Below are 16071 nucleotides of genomic sequence, written 5' to 3' on the forward strand. Positions count from 1 at the left end.
TAGATAAAATATATACGCAAACACTGTATTTTTTTTTTAATGATGGATCAAAGCTTATTTCAAATCACTCTACCTATATCAGGATATTGTTCTGAATAGAAATGATTTAATACAACATTCAGGCTAAGATTGAAAAATACTAGTGTGCTCATAATCACCATCATATAGAAAATCACTCATAAACCAAACTGTGACCATAAATAATATGAACATATAAAAAGCTTGCCATTCTCTGTATTTGTACACATGAAAGATTCTAATAGATTTATTATAAAAATTATTCTGCACACAGTGTACACATCGTGTGGGGAAATATATTCAAGCCATTTACAGAAATCAGAGATTGATTTAGGCCATTGTGATTTTCCACGGAAAATGTCTTCATTTAAATGTGTGTATACATATATATAAATATATATATATGAATAGTAGATTGCAAAACTGAATAATTCAGTCAAGTATTAATAATGAGAGACAAATTCAGAGCTCTCTAAATGTTCTACATTATCAGCTGGCTGCTGACTATTAATGCATTCCATCCATAAGGCAGCTTTGTTTTTAAACTTAAATAATTTGTTAAACTTATGGGTATTAAACTTTTTTTTTATAAAGAGACTCTTTATTATACAACCTATCATGAAATGACCCTTTATAATACAATATACTTTAAAGGAAAAAATCATTTTTCAATAATTTTCCAGACAGTTGTAAGGAGATTTACAAATAGGACAAATAGTCATGTGAAATATTTTCCTTGTCTTGCACTTTTCTTGTAAAGTTCTAAACACAAAAGATTTGAATGACAGTAAGTAAATTCTCACCTATAACATTCTCCAAAAATCTGAAAATTATATAGAGGAATAAACTTGAAAAGTATTGCATACTCAGTCTTTTAATTTACATCTTCATTTTTGCATATTATATTCTTACCAAAAAAAGAACAGTGACTAACGGTGATAAAGAAGGAAAATTGTTACTCCCTTCTTGACTGAGAAACGAGTGATAAGAGCAAAAAAATGTCCCTTCCCAGCCCTTTGCCACATGTGGGTATGCTCAGGGATTTTTGCTGGAGTTGAGAAGTCACCATTTACTTTCTCTATCGTCTCACTTCAAGACCTCTCTGTTGGGGCAGACAGGCTTTGAAGCCTCTTTATTTTCCCAAGATGTGGTAGTCCAGGCTTGAAATAGCTACCACTGTCAAGTGTTAAGCTTGCCACCCCTTGCCTGGTAGCTACAATGTTATGATGAGATCCTAAAATAAATGATTCATCTTTCTGTATTTATTTAAAAGTAAGCTTGATTTTAATTTTAATTCAATTTTCAGGAGCTGGCTTACTAGTAAGAGCAAATTTATTTCATGTTTCTTCCTAAAGTTATTTTCAATGATTTGGTTTTGATCCTTATTCATTAAGAGCTGCCAAGCGTAGGTTATGTTTGACAGACTGGTTCCTGGTTTTGATAGTCATTCTTGATCAATTCCCTCCATTATGAATTATTTTCCACCTCTTACTACAAATATTTTCTGTGTGTTTTCCCTGCTCAGAACCATTTGCAATCCAAGACTTAACTGTGGTCTGCTTAGTTGAACTATTCATTATTCATAGTTTGCGACTGGTTATTGAAGTTGCAGAGATTTTATTTCCTTTCAGAATGAGTGAAAACATTGAAAAAGGAGACTAATGATAAGGGAATAATTAAAAAAATCAAACATTTATGTTTATATGGTAATATTCTGTTTTAAGATAATTTGGTTATACAGGCAAGAGAAAGATCACTGGTGCCAAAGGTCACAGAAAGCTCAGTTAATATGCTGGAAAAGTATCAATATATATTTTTTCCTACTCTCATAATTTCCCCTAGACCCTGTCAGAAACAGGAGTGTAGACTAAGTGGATTTTTTCTTTCACATTACAGATATTTTTATGTTATGTTTGTACCACCATCCATTCCCAAATATTTGTGTGAACAAATGCCTAGGAGATAAAATCTGTAAGTATTCCTGGATAGCAAGTAATGAGTGAACATAGCAAAACTGAGCAATGGTTAAAAAATTAGTAATTAATAGCATTCAGCAAAATTTCTCTATGATTTTAAAAACTTTTATCTCCTCCTTTGAATTCAAATTATTGTGGTACAAATGAAATAACACTGTAATGTTCACATGCTGATGGGAGAGGAGCACTACCCATGGAAGAAGTGGAAATTATACTGATTTCAAATTGTTAAAGATGTTCATTTAATAAGCCAGAAAATAGATTTTTCATATTGCAAGGAGTTTTATCTTTTTGTTAGATAAAATGTTTGTTATTATCCTCTGGGTGGTATTTCTGTAGCTTTTGTTTTGATATTAAAGTTATTAAACTTGCCTTTTCTATTCTCATTACCAGAATATTTTATGGGTAAATCCACTTAAGGAACCTATTGTGCTTTCTGATCAAAGTGGAAAACGAAGCCAGGTTATAATAAGCAATTTAATTTTTAATGAGCTGATTGAGGCCCAAGGTCATAACAAAGGGCGTAAAACCCAAAAAAATACAAACAACAACAAAATTTCTAGCAGAGAGCACTAATGATAGCACCCTACGCATGACCTGGGTAAAATAATATTTGGCAGAGTATATCTAAAAGCTATCCCAGTTGTATTTTTTATTTTCTTTCAGAACTCTGACTAAGTCTAAGTAAGGTGTAGCATATTAAATAATACAGAAGCACATAAAAATGCATGAGACTTGTTTTCTGAAAAGAACTTAGCTAGGATGTTTATTGAATTTAAATTTCCCAAGCTCAAGTTTAAATGCTACAGCTACAAGCTGAGCATTTAACCCTCTAATGTCTCTTATAAGAGTTTAGAAGGTAGTTAACTACTATTCTGGAGTGTAATTCTGCCAGAATCCCACACGTAACTTCCACTGAAGTCCTTGGGATTTGGCCTTTCAGTCTTCAGAAATAACAGAACATATGTAAGTAGAACCTTTAGATAAACATCGTGTCCTTGCTTTCTTTGCCGTTTGTAAATTAAGTCATCAAACTTTATTATTTTTGAATATAGCCTTGTTTAAGATCTTATTTAGCATATTCTTCAATTTTTACTGGTGGACTTTCTTACAGCTTTCTCTAGCAGTAGAAATATTTAAGCCACTAAGCCCTCTAGGAAGCACTTTATGTCCAAGACACACATAATTTTACCCTGACAAAACTGCTATATGTATTGCAAGTAATGTCCTTATGAAACACACTCTGTCTCATTAAAGGAATATAAAATTTAAAATTAAATTAGATATACCTTTACATCTAGCAGAATATAAGCAATAGAGGAGATGCTAATGAGTTCTTCAGGTTCTACAGGTAGTCCATGGATCAAGTCCAGCCCACAGGATGCTTTCATCTGTTTTACTAGCTTTTCTCTAGGGAACAGAAGCAACTGTTTGAACAGCTAATTGCTGCTGGCACAGCCAAACACTTCATCATAGTACTGTCACTGCCTCTACTCTCCCTATGAGAGGGGAGAGGAAAGAAGCAAAGAGGACAGACTGGCCCCATTCAAAGAGAAGGAGAAATGGTACCCCTGCAGAGTTCCAAAGTAACTGTTCTTACTAAGTGACAGCAGCATTAAACACAGAAGGAGGCACATGCCTATGCTGGCATCACCCGGCAGAGCCATGAGCTGCAAGTTTTACGACTGTCAGAGTCTGAAGGCAAAAACTGAAGTCCAGCTCCCACGGTAGCTGTGGTGACGGTGACCCTGCTTAGAAAGTTTACATGCTTCCTCAAAACAGTTTTTCTTAATAAAATGTATGATAATCCCTCCCTTTCTTCCCATTGCTTACAACATATGCCAATTCACTTTAACTGAGAGTTGGAAAATACAACATATATAAGAGCTGACTATCTGGTAAAGCATTATTAGAAAAGTATCTAATATATTTCAGCTGTCTTCAGGTTAGGATTGGAGGACAGCAGGGGGACAACAGTACTATGTGATAAAGAGGTTTTCTATGGACCACAGAACACATTTTGAGAACCACTAACTTGGGTGATCACATATCAGCCATTTAAACAGATACTAATATGAAAAGCAGTAAAATGAATGTCGTGTTATGTGTATCATGTCACCACCCATTTCAGGTGTGTTGCAGAAGTGTAATCTCACTTGTTAGCTATACAGGAGCTAAACATGGCCCTTATCTCTCCTGATAACAAGAACAGCTTGTCATAACAAGTGTATACTCCGAATTTTATCAAAGGATGTTGGTTGCTATTTCTTCAAATGTTTGGGTTTTTTCCAGTTTCCTTTAAAAAAACATATAGGTCAGTGCCACTGAGATTTTGTCTACATACTTTCTTATTTCCACTAAAAGACAAGAAGAAGGAGGAGAAGGAGAAGGAGCAAGAAAGAAAGAGGAAGGAAAGAGGAGAAAGCGAAGAAGGGAGGGAGACTGATTCTCAGTGAGGATGTTTGGTTTGTGGAAATAATCTAAAAGAATGAGGAGAGGGGACTGGAAATGACAGAAAATATCAAGAGTAGGTAACAGAGTAATACAACTGAGGACTCAGTGTCTGGAGATAATACCAAGTTAATCTATGCCTTTAATTTGTTGTTTCAATAGAAAGGATATTGTACAAAGAGGTGTTAGGATATGATTTAAATATGATGCATGTATGCAGATTATCCATTACCTGCACAGTGCAAGCTTCTTTTACTGCATTTTATCTATATATTATTGTCATTATGTGTTACTCTACTACATCTGGAAGGGGCATCAGAAGTAACTCACTAGCAATGCAGTAACTGGATCGGAAGACTGCTTCAATGTCCTTCTTCTGAAGCTGCACAGAGATGGACACATTGCTTCACATCTTTTGGGGGAAAATAACACAGATCAGACAACTCTTGACATAATGTATAAATGTATTTGGTTTTGCCAAACTGCTGTTAGAAAACCTTTACAACAGCTTTACAATTGCTGTTGTAAAAGCTTCAAGGAAACTTTAAGAAAATCAGAATGAATCACTTAGTTTTGAATGGATTAATATTTCATTCAACATAAATGGATGTTATGTATTTTTATTTACTTTTAAGTTGTGCTAGATATACTCTGATACTTTGTTTGCTTCAGCCTGAATTAAAATTAAATTTTGTTTTTTCTGGGGGGACTTCAGCAGAAGAACCCTGCTTCCCAATTTGTTCAGATAGTTATGTCATTGCAGTAAAAAAACCCAGATTGTTTCTTGAGTATAAAAATCTAAAAAGCAGTACACTGCTTGCTGTTATTTTTCCCTCTAGTTCAATTCCTCTAACTTATCCTGAGCTCTGTCAATTTTCAGGAACTGTACCTCAGTCTTCAAGCATTGTCATGAATTTTGGATTGTCAGCTGAAAATACAAACAGAAAAACAGCAGTTGCAGGTAATAAAATTCAATAGTAGCACAAATTACATATAGGAGAGATGCCCAAGACAGTATTGGACATGATGGAAGTAGGTGTCCATTAACTTAGAATGTAGTCACAAAAATGGTATAAACACACTTTAAATTAACATAAAAACAACATCACTCCTGAAAGAACTCTGGAATGGCATTGAATCTAGAGAAATCAATACCATTTACTAAAGAAAAGAAGCTCAAAACTCAACCTGTATTTGTCATTATCAGCCTACTCAATGCAGTCTCTGTACCAGCATTATATACTTCTTGCATGGGCAAAAGGGTGACAGTGCACATACCCCTCTACCTATTATAGCACGTAAACTCAATAAACTCAGTACCATACTCTGGCAATAGAAGTGTAGAGAAAAAAATCCTCAGTCACAGTCATGGGAGTAACAGAAATTTGTCATAGCCTGGAATCTGTAGTCTCCTGTGTTCAAAATGCAAAGATGACTTGTTTAATTTTTCAGTCCAGAACATTCATTCTTTTACAAAGTCTTGACATTGAACCAGTACACTCAGTGACATACTGTCTTTGTACAACACAGGCATGGAAAAGACCTGATGGCAAATTACATTTAAAGAAGCAACACGAACACCACATGGTCTTTTCACATTATCTGAAAGCAAGAGTCAATTTCACAGCAATCCAAAGACACCAACAATATCTATTACAAACAATCGTGATGCAAACTGTGATAATTATTGTGGCATTTCTCTTCTCTGACGCTAGGAAAACCCTAGCATACCTAAACTAAGCAACTCAATTTCTGTTTTGTGTAATCTGACTTCCCAAAACTTAAAATGTGGAGTTATTAAGAAAGTAACACTACACACAGGACCCTTTACAAATAGCATCAAGTTAAATTACACTCTTTGCTTGCTGACCATTGACCTAACTAAAGGTTTTCACAATGTAAATTATAAGGGACTCTTGAAGCTTTTGCAGACATGTGAATGCCCTGCAAATTTTATTTCAGACATATTTAAGTCTTCTGTAATAAGATGATGGTTAGAGAGGTGGCAAATGGCAAGATTTCTTTAATATCATAAATGGTTTCCATACTCCTTTCCATCTTGTCTCTGTTGTGCAGATGGAAGCACTTTGTGCCATTGGCAGAGCTGTATTTATTCAGTTTCTTACTGATGCAAGTTGTTCAGTCTGCAGACACGTGTGGCTGATTTCTTCATTAGTGAGCTTCTTTTTGCTGATGACTGTGAGTTGGCAGCTCACTCAGTCAATAACATTCAATTTATTATTGATGACTTTCCTTGTGCATACTATCCCTTTACTTTTTCTGTGAACTTAAAAGACAATGGAAGCACTAAACCAACCAACATAGTGGCACGAGCACATGCACTTACATTTTTGCACTTAGCAAAATTTTCTCAAGCCTATAAAATGTTTTTCTAGTTAGACATCATTCAGATACAGACACTGTGAAACTGCTTCCACATTGCCAATTTTAAGTCTTAATTTGAAATATTAGCATACTGATCATGTAGCCATGAGAAGGTCAGTCTCCAAACATGCACTGGGAACTTGTTCTTAGAACACTCCAGCATGTTCATGAGACATAGACAATTTATTCTCTCTACATGGGAAACTCATCAAATGCAAATACAAATCTGGAAAATTGACTACATGCTTCTAACAGCAGAATCCTTAAATAACAACAAATATAGAAACTGATGTCCTGATCCCAAAACCTTGGCTATGATAATGATTAGACAATATGGCCCAACTCTCAGATAGTTACAATTATCTATTGGAGCCTTCTTCCAAGATGGTTAATGCAAACTGCAATATCCTTTGAAACATAATAAGAGTTTACTATACAAATCTGATCATAAGAAGGCAGTTTACAGAGCAGTGGATTCAGTATATTCCGGCTAATTCTAATTAGCCTATGATGCCTTTCTAAAGTTTCAAATGACATTTTGTATTGCAAGGCCGTTGCCTTCCCTTTTCCTCAAATGGAACTGAATACATTTTTTTGCAGTCACTGGGGTGACCAGAGCAAGAGAAGATACTGCTGGCCTTTCAGCCAGCCTGGAGTAAATCCAGTAGTTCTTCCAATGGACAAGTGCTGCCCAGAAGCCTGGACTGTGTCCTACTCCTGCAAGAACTCTCTTCTGCTACCATATCTTTCCTGTGACATCGATGTGATTTACCGACTGGGTGGTAAGGGTTTTTTTGGAACCGCTGGTATAGCCCAAGGGCTTTTAGTGACCATCAGCCAGATGCCCAATCATATGTGAAAGAAGCTCCAAGCCATACAGAAATGCAACACAATGTTCAGTAATTTTCTTGCAGCTTTTCTCTCTTCACAGATCAACCCCTAAGCAATAAACTTTTCTGATAAGGACAACAGAGCTAATGAGCTTTGCTACACCATATGTCCATCAGCTAGGCCATAACTACCTCCCCTGTCTCCCGATATTAGTGGCTACAGAGCAAGAAGGACATCAGAATCTTTTAAAAGATTAAAGATTTCATTTCCCTTGGATTAACTCAGCTAAAATCCACACACATTCTTCTGAGGCCTGTGAGAAAACTTCCATAGTCTAAACGAATAAAGTAATTGTTTTCTAAGATTAGGCCACTGATACCTCATGAGAAAGAATTTTTATCCAAGTTTATTTCCTAACTCTTTTCTGAGTGATGCAATAATATCTATGTCTAATGGCTCTCCTTTTTTAATTTTAAAAAAGTTCCCTTTTATTGTATGAGTTGTCACACCAACTCAGTGACTGACTGAAACCCTAAATTTTTCTTGCAGGGAAGCAAAGTTTGTGTGGCAGTACTTTTAACTATAATTTGACCCATTATTTTCAGTGGAGTTAAGCCATTTAGGAAAGAAATGTTCCTTTATATGAAAAACTTTAGGTGCCTGAAAATTCCTGAACACAAAGACACAGACATGTTGAAATTCTCAACATTAATATTGCTACATTTAGTATTGTATATCTCATCAATGCCTATCTGTTCAGACTTCCAGATCCAGTACTTGCTGGATACTTCTTAAGAGTCATCGTGATGCCTTTGAGTACTGTTTTACAGCACTTGACAATTTGCAAAACACTACATAAGAGGAAATACAATAGGTGACAGAATTTAGATCTTTTACAGCTTTCAAAAGTTAGACAGACTACAGCTTTCATTTCACAAACAGTCAATATAACCAGGTGAGAAGATGTAAGGAGCAGGACTGCACTCACTGCAGAACAGAACCATTATTCACGCAAAAACATGCAGGAAATCAATAGAAAATCCAGAAATAGAATCTCGGTTCCTAGTTTCATGTCAGTGTTAAACATATTTTTGCAATACTTTGAATAAAAGATAATCGTTGCATTCTTTAGCTTGTATTGACTCATGTTGACCAGCTAAATAAGTGCATTACAAAATCATGTCAACTGATAAAAAAACAATTTATAAAAAATTTTCCTCGTATAAAGCAATTTACTTCTTAAATTACACAAAGAAGAGAAATAAATTATTGAAGTTGCTACTTATGATACCTTTTTTTAGGAACAGCATTTTGCACTTTATTAACTCTGTTCTGTTAATGACTAGTGAACAATTCTTGTCTGATCAGATTTATGACAGATCTTACTGAAAAGTACAAATTTGAGTGTGTATTGGTTGTGACGTTATTTATAAAAATAGGATGTTATTTAAAAGTGTTTATAATATTTCCTGTTTTGAAAAGGAGATATTATTCTGACTTCAAATGTATGGAGAAAATGCTTTCTGAAACTGAAGCTACACTTTGGGAAAAAGTGCTTTCATGAGTTGAAAGCAGTGTTTGTTAAGTATAAATGATCTTCAGAGGAAGTATAATCTTCATTTTTTTCTGTACTACAGAGCATCACACAGACAATAGAAGATTGTAAAATATTTACCAAAACGAAAAAGAAGATATCTAAGGAGATGTTTTAACCTTTGGAAACAGCTTTCATTTTCCAATTCTACTGTAATCAAATTATTCCACCATCTTTTCAGAAGCAAACCCTAATGTTTTCTCTACTCTTTCTGAATATGTTCCCACTTGGCAACAGAAGAGAAAAAGCAAGGGAAAGGGAATTCTGTACTATGATACCATTTCATAAACAGAAACTAAAATCAACAGGAGAAACTTCATAATTCTTCCCTTTGAACTCAGACACACAGTTCTACACAAATTTTGTTCTCTGGTAATATATTTTGGGTTGGGGGAAATGTTTTCTTTTGCTAAAATATTCACTTTTTTCTTATTATTCTTGTAGTCAAGAGGCAATACTTCATTGAAGGAAGAACCAGATGAAAAAAAGAAAATAAGAAAACATGGAAGAATCCATACCATCCCAAAGGAAGGTTTTCTTGTCCCCTTTAACTTTATTGAAAGCAGTTTCATCACCTTGGAACATACAATACACATTTCTTTCTGGAGGACTCCCAGCCCAGCCACAGCCAGAGTCTCTGAAGATTTTTGAAATTTCATTTAAACTAACGTCTGCATGTAAATTTCTGTGAAACTCCCTTTTTATAAGGAAAGAAGGGAGGTGTCAGTAAAGAAAACTCAGGTTCAATAGGTAGTGTTTGGGACTATTCTACTGCTGCCTAGGGATGTTCAGAGAAAAAAATCCTTCTGATTCTTTGATTTTTTTCTGGTAAGGAGGGATGGGAATTAAATTGTGAGTGCAGGGGAGTTTTAAAACAGAGACTTGATACTTAGGGACAAAAAAAACCAAAACACATTAAAAAAGAAAGCATTAAAAAAAGAATCCTATTAAAACAGAAAAATATAATCTAATAAAGCCTTTCTTATAATCTACAAACTGATGACATCAGAAAGCAGACAAGCAATTAAAGAAACATGATCCTTCACATTGTGATATAGAGATCTAAACCGAACAAAGAGTCTACAAATATTTGCCTCAGAAGTTATCTGCTTCTAAAATACATACATGTATAGTAAGTACTGCATCCTGATAATCTTCCAAATCTAAGCGCAGTTGCGTATTTTTTTCTATTTCAAAAGTTACTGTCTAACCTCTTTAATATTCTTCTTCACTGTCCTGGTTTCAGATGGGATAGATTTAATTTTCTTCTTAGTAGCTGGTACAGTGTGTTTTGGATTTAGTGTGAGAATAATGCTGATAACACACTGATGTTTTAGTTGTTGCTAAGAAGCACTTAGGATAAGTTAAGGATTTTTCAGTTTCCCATGCTCTGCCAGCAAACAGGTGTAGAAGAAGCTGGGAGGGAGCAGAGCCAGGACAGCCAACCCGAACTAGCCAAAGGATATTCCATACCATAGAATGTCATGCTCAGTATATAGACTGCGGGCAGCTGGCTGGGAGGGGGGATCGCTGCTCTGGCATCAGGGTAATAAGCAATTGTATTGGGCATCGCTAGTCTTTTCTTGGGTTTTCTTGTTGTTGGGGTTTTTTTAAATATTCCTTTTAATTACAATTATTGTTATATTTTATTATTATTGTTAGTATTATATTTTATTATACTTCAGTTATTAAATCGTTCTTATCTCAACCCATGAGTTTTACTTCTTTTTTTGATTCTCCTGCCCATCCCACTGGGTGTGGGGGGAGTGAGTGAGCAGCCACGTGGTGCTCATTTGCTTGCTGGGGTTAAACCATGACATTCACTTTCTGTAGGTCCTCCAAAATTGGAACCATGAAAATGTCTTCTTTTCATTTTTTTCTGTTTTAATCAAACAGTTCAAAAGAATCTTCTATTCTTAGTCACTGAGAAAAAACAATGGCTCACTGAAAACAGTATTGAGAAAGCAAGACATAAATTAAATGTTAATAAAGAATTATAAACCCCTTCCTAATGAACACACCTGCAGATCTGTAGCTCCACCTAGAGGAGGAGCTTCACCTAGGAGGAGGAGTAAAAAGTGGAGGAGGAAGATGAAGGTGCCTTAACACTTGTAAGTGTGGGTTTTAACTCAACATTTGTTTCTTCTTAATATGTGATACATTGTGTAGTGTTCCCTGTTCTGTGAAAGAAGAAATACCCTGACAAACATCAATTTCAGTTGGAAAGGAAAAAAAATCTTGCCCAGAAATCTTAAGTATGGTTTCTAAATTCTTAAATGTTCTTAATGATAAGATTCTTTGATACATTTTGAAAAGTAAGTGCTGCAAAATTGGATCTAAAATATATTCAAAAGTAAATTAAAAAGGTTTTAGTCAATAGCACTTTATCTATTGATTTTGATTTTTATATAACTTTGCCCTTTAGCCACTTTTAAAATGGAAAATGTAATATGTAAAATATATATACTTGTTTTGACATAAAAATAAATTACTAATTTCTGTAACCTATCTCAGCCTTGGACAGATGCAGGAAAATTCCTGGGAGGCAGACACCAGGTCTTGGAGGCAACATGTAACATTTTGAAAGTCAGAACACAAATAACATTGGTATGAGAAACAATAATAGTCTCTGCAAATTTATTAAATTGCATCTCTTTTCTACTCACATAACTTCATTGGTCTAGGTTAAGCTTGAAATGGCTCCTCCCTCAAGTTCTCGTTTCTTTAGCACACTCGGTCAGCTAGTGACAGCTTTGTCTCTTCGTTACGAGAAACATAGAGTGGGGTATCAATATATAGATTTAATACAAAATTCTTATTCTGGGTATCTTGGAGATGTCTAAAATGTATTTTGACTTGAAAAATAGACAGGTCCAATCAACATGTGATAGGTTGTGAAAGAACTCACAGTTCCTTATTATCACTATTAAAAAACAAAATGAAGAGTAAAGAAAGAAAAGGCATATGAAGTATGCTGAAAAGCAGTTAGTTGAAGGGTCAGTGTATAGGACAATGACCAACAACTAGTGAACATGCTAGCTTGAAAATGCATATACATGTAATAACTTGAAAAAAAAAAAATCAAGTAAGCAAGATTGTTTCATTATACTTTGCATGACCATCTGCAATAGTACCTTTTTCTAAATATTTGGTGTTTAATACATTTAAGAATTGGCTTAATAATATGCCATACAGTACTTAGCACTGCAATACTCCCATTGTCTCAGAGTACATCTAAGCTTTTCAATTTTAATTTTTTGTTCATTGTGCTCATGACAGATTTTTTCAGAGACTTCAACACAGTGGAAAGGTGGCAAGGACAGAAGGGGATAAAAGCAATTAACTTACTGAAATAAAATAATCAACATAATACCATACAGCAAGGGGTTTCTTATGTAGCTACAGCATTACCAGTACCAGAACTTCTAAACTATCTGTTGCCACACGGCCAAAGTACTGATTGTATTAAAGATGTATCCCAGATGCTTTGCGCTCCACTGATGCAAAGCACTTCTATGGAACAGCGTACAGCAACTGGGACAGACACATGAAATGAGATCTCTCAGAGTTTATATACAAATACCTGATCTGATAACAGTACTAGGTGAAGAACAATCACAGCCATTGTAATTATTCTTAAGTCTGAACAAGCTCTTTTATTTCTGTTACTACCATGATTTCTTTATAATCTTTCTCATGGCACATTCTATTTCTCATTGTGGTATTACCACAGAGCCTGCTTCTGTAGAACAATGCAAATCAACAGGGGTACCAGTACACCGAAACTTTCGACTAGTTGATCTCAATAGCTTGTATGAACATTAATAGGGGAAAAGCTTAACAATGCTGTGGATGATGTACACACAACACTCCTGCAATTTAAATATGACATATATGTCTGCTGGATTTTGTAGTGACACTGGGAAACCTAAATTGGATGTGGAGAGCTGAAGTATTTATTTGCATGTTAATACACTTTTATATTATACGACTGTTTTCAATAGCAATACTATGGCATTGGATCTTGCCAAAAGCTTGGGTACATTTTAGATGAATTTTCTGCTTTGATTCCAGCTGAAGTTCTTTGCAAGAAGACAAAATCAAAAAATCATCAGAAATATAAAAACACATATATATTTTTACATATATAAAAATATAAACATACGTTTTAGAAGACCTTAAATGATTCTGATTCATAGAAAGATCTTACTACATGAGTAGAATCATTCCTGCAGAAAAATCCTAGTATGTACCTAGAAAATGTAATTTGTATAAACAAGTTATGAACTGCAAAATGCAGAACAATTAATTTATGCACAAATATTATCTGTCATCTTCTTGCACTTTTCTGTGACTACAGAATGCTTGCCTTGGTCTGAAAATATACATATTTTAAGCAATTCATTAATTCAGTTTAATATATTATATTCTATGTATTATGTTCCTTGATTCTAAAGAATATATCAGGTCCTATATATTTCTTAAGGTCTACAAGGCATAATCCTTAAGTATGGACTATATTATGTTGATATTTTCTAGAACTAACACGATCATTAGCAGAATTTCCACTTTGCTCTGAACTTTACCAAAATGTTCTTTCATCCCTATTTTCCTGTACATTGAGCGCTGTCCTACAGATGGAGAACAGCTCAATGGAAAAGACACATGTGCACAGGAATACAAAGAGGCTGATGAGGGGAAATAAGGAAAAGTCATGATATTACTGACTTACAGGTGTTTTTCCTCACAAACAGGAGACTTACCTTAAATGCAATTTGCTACTGAAATGGCAAATATCTCACAGGGTTTTTTATGTAACTGGCAGACATTTTTCATTTTTGTTTTTCTGAAGTCTTCCAAAAAAGCTTTAAAATGTCAGTCCATATGATCTATGGACAATTGTGGAAGGATTAGATTTGTGCACAAGCTCTTAAGGTACCTTATGAATTTTAGTATAATGATACTATATGGATAATGTTACCTTCTTAATGCAGATAAAGATGAATTTACCACACTTTTACTCTTCTCCCTGTAGAAAAATCCCAAAGTGAAGCTGACTTAACAAAGTAGGTGGAATTTGAAACAAAAATTCCTCTGATGTCTCCTGGAAAAGTCATATTAAGAAGGATGTTCCCCAGCCAGATCCCCTCCTCCCCCCTTAATTTAAAGTAAATTTAGAAAATTATTGAATTTTTGGTAAGAATGCCTTAGTACTATAAATCAATGAATAAATATACTGATCCATATGCTATAAGGCATAAATATACTATTTTCCTCTATCAGTGACAGCTGGAATCTTTCTTTTGTATTATTCAATCCTTCTTCCCTAGAAAGGAGCATAATTTCTGGCAGGTTAAAAATGTAAGATGTAAATTAGGAGGACTCCAAAGCAGACCATGAAAAGTAAGTAACCAAAGACATAAACAATTCTTGAAAGTGTAAATAAAGGATGAAGGAAAGTTAAGAAAGAACTGGTGGTATGGCTGGTTTTTAAAAGACAACATTACAAAAAGCAGGTAAATGCTTTATTTTGTCACTCTTCTCCAGAAGATGGAATAAGTCACGTACAAAGTTTCTGGACATTAGTGGTAAGAAAATACTGGAACAAACAGATAAATTGAAAAGCTGTACTTCATTAGGCCTAGATACAGTTATTCACCAGTTCTGCTGGAGCCTCAGACTCATGTGGCTGAACTGTGAGCTCTAATGCAGTAGTTAACGGAAAATGAAAAAGGCTGCAGGGTAGCAAATCTACTTATCCTATGCTAGCTATGACTCAAAAATCATAGATACCAGCAGTCAAAAATGATTGCTTTAAAAGGGTATGATATAGGAAAATATTAAAAAAATATATTAATTTCTGCCTAATTTGTACACTGCTAGTGCAACAGGAATATCTTCTGCTACGGAGAGCTAAAGTATATACTTTTATATTATGCAATATAAAAATATAAAATTATATAAAAATAGAATTATGATTTTTTGTTTTCAAAAGTTCTTGACAGTAAAACCTGGGACTGCTTATGGGACAAGAGGAGAAGTTTTATCACGGATTAAGCCTTGGTTAAATGGAAAGAGACAGAGAAAAGAAAAGAGAAATTAAATAATCAGTTTTCATTATCTCCAGTGGCTAGCGTGTTAATTGACATGTTATTTACTATACATTTATTCCTGTACAGGGTCAAGCAGTACTGAAATTTGCAGAAGACATAGAATTCTATGAGCTGTAATGTCAAGACGGTAGGTGAGTGGAGAAAACAAATGAAATGCAATGTTAAAGGGTGAACTAATATATATTAGGTCCAATATCTGAAGTAACCCACAAACAATGGATGGTTATAACGGTTATAATTATCTACAGTGACTCAGCTGAAAAAAACCCAGTGTTACATTTCTGGCTAGTAGCATGTAAAGGTCTGCAAAATCCTGTAGCGTTCAAAAAAAACCCCAAACAACAAAAGAACTATCTCTAGAGAATGTAATATATATACACCTATATATACATATATAAAAACCCCCAACAACTTACAATGTTCTTTGATGTCATTCTTCCCCCAGCATGTGAATTTCAGTACTGATTATCCCATCTTGAGAAAGACAGAGTACAAACAGAAGGGGACTAGAACTGAAGGTTGCATATTGAAACATTTTTCTTTAAGAAGACACGATAAAGATTCTTCGTATGAGGGCATACAATGAAACCATACAGAACGACAGATATCACACAGGCAGAGCAGCATTTCCAAATATACTTCTGTGACTTTAACCTTTCAAGTTTCATTTTCTAGTGTCTAAGGAATTTTAAATGCAAGATTT

The 16071-nt window shown here is 34.6% G+C and overlaps 1 long non-coding RNA gene across 1 annotated transcript in view; it reads right to left on the minus strand.

Annotated features, from left to right (window-relative positions):
- LOC138685518 (uncharacterized) overlaps positions 1-15842 on the minus strand; it is a 37016-nt gene extending 21174 nt beyond the window's left edge. Inside the window, exons 1-2 of the long non-coding RNA XR_011324824.1 lie at positions 15785-15842; positions 4776-4857 (exon numbers count right to left, since the gene is read on the minus strand). This is a non-coding gene — a long non-coding RNA (uncharacterized lncRNA). The remainder of the gene's footprint in view (positions 1-4775; positions 4858-15784) is intronic.
- Between the last annotated feature and the right edge of the window lie 229 nt (positions 15843-16071).

The sequence above is a fragment of the Haliaeetus albicilla genome, chromosome 1, assembly GCF_947461875.1.
Source record: "Haliaeetus albicilla chromosome 1, bHalAlb1.1, whole genome shotgun sequence".
NCBI classification, from domain to species: Eukaryota; Metazoa; Chordata; class Aves; order Accipitriformes; family Accipitridae; genus Haliaeetus; species Haliaeetus albicilla.